General features: G+C 41.9%; 1 protein-coding gene across 1 annotated transcript in view; it reads left to right on the forward strand.

Moving 5' to 3' along the window:
- Positions 1–4,860, forward strand: part of LOC109973945 (calcium-dependent secretion activator 1-like) — a gene marked incomplete at its 5' end in the record, with an annotated part of 241,653 nt that overhangs the window by 25,812 nt on the left and 210,981 nt on the right.

Below are 4,860 nucleotides of genomic sequence, written 5' to 3' on the forward strand. Positions count from 1 at the left end.
CCTCCAAACACGATGAGTGAAGTTTAGACCAAAAAGTTCTACTTTGGTCTCATCTGACCACATGACTTTCTCCCATGCCTCCTCTGGATCATCCAGATGGTCTTTGGCAAACTTCAGACGGGCCTGGACATGTGATGACTTGAGCAGGGGAACCTTCCGTGCAATGCATGATTTGAAACCATGACGGCGTAGTGTTCTACCGACAGTGACCTTTGAAACTGTGGTCCCAGCTGTCTTCATGTCATTGACCAGCTCCTCCCTTGTAGTTCTGGGCTGATTCCTCACCTTTCTTATCATCAGTGATACCCCACGAGGTGAGATCTTGCATGGCGCCCCAGTCTGAGGGAGACTGACAGTCGTCTTTAGCCTCTTCCATTTTCTAACAATTGCTCCAACAGTTGATCTGTTTTCACCAAGCTGCTTGGCAATTGCCCCGTAGCCCTTTCCAGCCTTGTGGAGGTCCACAATTTTGTCTCTGGTGTCTTTTGACAGCTCTTTGGTCTTGCCCATGGTAGTAGTTGGTGTCTGACTGACTGTGGGGTGGACAGGTGTCTTTAAAGAGCTCAGACAGGTGCTACTAATTTAGATTAATGAGTGGAGTAGAGGTGGACTTTTTCAAGGCACAGTAACAGGTCTTTGAGAGCCGGGTGTTCAAATACTTCTGTTCCTCACTGTATGAAATATGCTTTCAGCTGATTCAAAGGCCCCTGCCATGCCAGAAACTGGCACCTAAATGTGACATTGACTGATCAAACACATTGCAGAGAAATGGGATACACCTGTCTCTTTTAATACTCATTCCTATTGTAACATTAGAAACCTTTTTTATTTCAGTCTTGAGTCAATTTAAAGTGCGAGCCTAAACAAAACCAGAATATAACTCTGTCTTAGCTTTTCTTTTTGTCATTCACAGACTCTTGCTCTCTCTCCTTGTGCTTGTTGTCTCACTTGGTCTCCTACTCTATAGTTGTACTCACAGCCTTTTTTTCTTTTTTTTTTTTTTTACATATTATTGCCAAAAGTGTATGTCTTCTTTCTGGTCATGTTTTTGTAAAAAGTTTTTTAACCAATATTTTCCCAGGGAAAATCCATTAAACTTACAAACAACAAACTTATTTTACAATTGTGCCCTGGCTAGTATAGCAGTATTTACAGTATAAAATCAGAAAAAAACAAAATTAAATCAGACATTTAAAGCAAAGTTAAAATTAAAGCAAAGTAATAAAAAAAATTATCAAGAACAAACAAGAGAGTTAAAGAGCCCATGGCATGCTCTTCTGTGTTTTCTGATTTATCTACAATGTTACAACGGTGAATTATCATCTTAGATGAGACCTAAAGCTAAAAAAATTAGGTGTACATATGTTCTATTACTTCTATGCAGAAGCAACTCGGTTTATAAACATCTCGCAAATTCTCACTGGCTTTACCTTTTTTCTAACTATGTAAAGTCATACGCAATAGTTCACAGAATCTCCTTGAATGGTCATTATCTCCAGATGTGTTCATGTGAGCTTGCCTGACATCCACTGGTGCCATATTAAAAGTGAGAGTTTTCAACTGCACATGATTTTGTGGATATATTTTACTTCCTGCTGCTCCACTGTGACCAGAGGATGTGAAGAAAAATATAAGGCCTGAGGTTACTGTATGTCCAGGAATGTTCCTGTACATGTGAATGATCAGCTCATCAATGCACAGTATCTATTAGTTTTGACTGCTTGAAGCCAGTGTGTCTGCCGCATGTGATGTGTTGCTGGTTGGCGAGAGGATCCTAATGACCCATGTTGTTACTGTCTGTGCAAGGCTACTTGTTGGAAATATTCCCTGTAATGCAAGGGATTTGAGGGGGAAGATGCAACAATCACCAGTTGTATTTACCAACTTTGAAGTTTCCACTACTTCAAAGTAGTAAAAGTAAAAGAAGTAAAAAAAAAAAAACACACACTGCATGCATGTTAATGGGCTGTTTCTGTAGAGAGAATTGTTGTAAGGCTGGAGAAGTTACTATGTCTGCATTGTGCCATCGAGATGTGTTTCCCCTGTTCCAAACTCTGTTTCATGTACAGTGCCTTGCGAAAGTATTCGGTCCCCTTGAACTTTGCGACCTTTTGCCATATTTCAGGCTTCAAACATAAAGATATAAAACTGTAATTTTTTGTGAAGAATCAACAACAAGTGGGACACAATCATGAAGTGGAACGAAATTTATTGGATATTTCAAACTTTTTTAACAAATAAAAAACTGAAAAATTGGGCGTGCAAAATTATTCAGCCCCTTTACTTTCAGTGCAGCAAACTCTCTCCAGAAGTTCAGTGAGGATCTCTGAATGATCCAATGTTGACCTAAATGACTAATGATGATAAATAGAATCCACCTGTGTGTAATCAAGTCTCCGTATAAATGCACCTGCACTGTGATAGTCTCAGAGGTCTGTTTAAAGCGCAGAGAGCATCATGAAGAACAAGGAACACACCAGGCAGGTCCGAGATACTGTTGTGGAGAAGTTTAAAGCCGGATTTGGATACAAAAAGATTTCCCAAGCTTTAAACATCCCAAGGAGCACTGTGCAAGCGATAATATTGAAATGGAAGGAGTATCAGACCACTGCAAATCTACCAAGACCTGGCCGTCCCTCTAAACTTTCAGCTCATACAAGGAGAAGACTGATCAGAGATGCAGCCAAGAGGCCCATGATCACTCTGGATGAACTGCAGAGATCTACAGCTGAGGTGGGAGACTCTGTCCATAGGACAACAATCAGTCGTATACTGCACAAATCTGGCCTTTATGGAAGAGTGGCAAGAAGAAAGCCATTTCTTAAAGATATCCATAAAAAGTGTCGTTTAAAGTTTGCCACAAGCCACCTGGGAGACACACCAAACATGTGGAAGAAGGTGCTCTGGTCAGATGAAACCAAAATCGAACTTTTTGGCAACAATGCAAAATGTTATGTTTGGCGTAAAAGCAACACAGCTCATCACCCTGAACACACCATCCCCACTGTCAAACATGGTGGTGGCAGCATCCTGGTTTGGGCCTGCTTTTCTTCAGCAGGGACAGGGAAGATGGTTAAAATTGATGGGAAGATGGATGGAGCCAAATACAGGACCATTCTGGAAGGAAACCTGATGGTGTCTGCAAAAGACCTGAGACTGGGACGGAGATTTGTCTTCCAACAAGACAATGATCCAAAACATAAAGCAAAATCTACATTGGAATGGTTCACAAATAAACATATCCAGGTGTTAGAATGGCCAAGTCAAAGTCCAGACCTGAATCCAATCGAGAATCTGTGGGAAGAACTGAAAACTGCTGTTCACAAACGCTCTCTATCCAACCTCACTGAGCTCGAGCTGTTTTGCAAGGCGGAATGGGCAAAAATTTCAGTCTCTTGATGTGCAAAACTGATAGAGACATACCCCAAGTGACTTACAGCTGTAATCGCAGCAAAAGGTGGCGCTACAAAGTATTAACTTAAGGGGGCTGAATAATTTTGCACGGCCAATTTTTCAGTTTTTTATTTGTTAAAAACGTTTGAAATATCCAATAAATTTCGTTCTACTTCATGATTGTGTCCCACTTGTTGTTGATTCTTCACAACAAATTACAGTTTTATATCTTTATGTTTGAAGCCTGAAATGTGGCAAAAGGTCGCAAAGTTCAAGGGGGCCGAATACTTTCGCAAGGCACTGTAGCCCTCAGCTGAGTGGTTGTGGTTAGGATCATGTTAGGGAAACACATCTCAATGGGGAAACGGAGTTCTGCGCATTCACAAACTATCCTCTCGTTTTTAGGAAGATGCTTTCTGGTCTTATCGTTCTGAAGTAATCACCACCTATTTGGAGTTATAATGAATGAATAAATGTCACTTTTGCCTTTTTCCTGTTAGGAGTCGCCACAGTGAATTATCACACTGACAATTGTCACTGGTGTGTCAAAATTTGGCACGTGTTTTATGCCGGATAACCTTCCTGACGCAACCCTGACTCGAACCCGGGCTACAGCGTATAGGCTCTATTCCATTATAAAGCCTCATCCGGTTCTTTCAAACCAGGAACTCAGAGGGACGACTCAGACCACTTGAGTATATAAAAAATATAACCGTGCTGGTTTATTCAAAAAGTCACAGGCAAGAATTAACACCTCAAGTCCAGAGATCTTCCAACCCCCAGGCTGCCCAAGCAGCCCGGAAACAGGAAAGACCCCGAACCAAGCATTGCTATACAATATTAATCCTTTCTGGGCTGTCGAACCGTGACGTCACCTGATATGCCAGCTTGGCAGCTGAGCAGAGCAGTAGACAAAACATGAAGAAAATAATGTGTGTGGCTGTTGTTTTCGTGGTGTGTATCTAAAACAATTTGACATAACATTACACATTAAGACAAATATTATGGTTACTTTTACCGTCATAATAACATTTGTCCCTGACTTGAGCCCTTCTGCCTTAACCAACCTTGCATTTAACATCCTGAGGAGACATCCTGGCTACACTAAACATCTTCTAATACAACAAATCTTTGAATATCTATCTAACTAAAAAATAACCTAACAAGCGGCAAAAGCGCTGAGCCTATCAGGGAACCCTATTTGGGGTACTGGACATCCTGGATCCCCTGCAGTATGCCTACCGGCCCAATAGGGCCACCTCAGACGCTATCGCGGCTGCCCTCCCCTATTCCCGTTCTCACCTGGAAAATGGAGTCCTACATCAGGATACTCTTCATTGACTACAGCTCCACCTTCAACACAGTTGTCCCCCACAAACTTACCAACAAACTGTCCACACTGGGTTTGCACCCCACCCTCTGTGACTGGCTCCTGGACTTTCTGACTGGCAGGACCCCGCACGTTAC

The sequence above is a fragment of the Monopterus albus genome, unplaced genomic scaffold (genome assembly GCF_001952655.1).
Source record: "Monopterus albus unplaced genomic scaffold, M_albus_1.0 scaffold312.1, whole genome shotgun sequence".
Taxonomy (NCBI): Eukaryota; Metazoa; Chordata; class Actinopteri; order Synbranchiformes; family Synbranchidae; genus Monopterus; species Monopterus albus.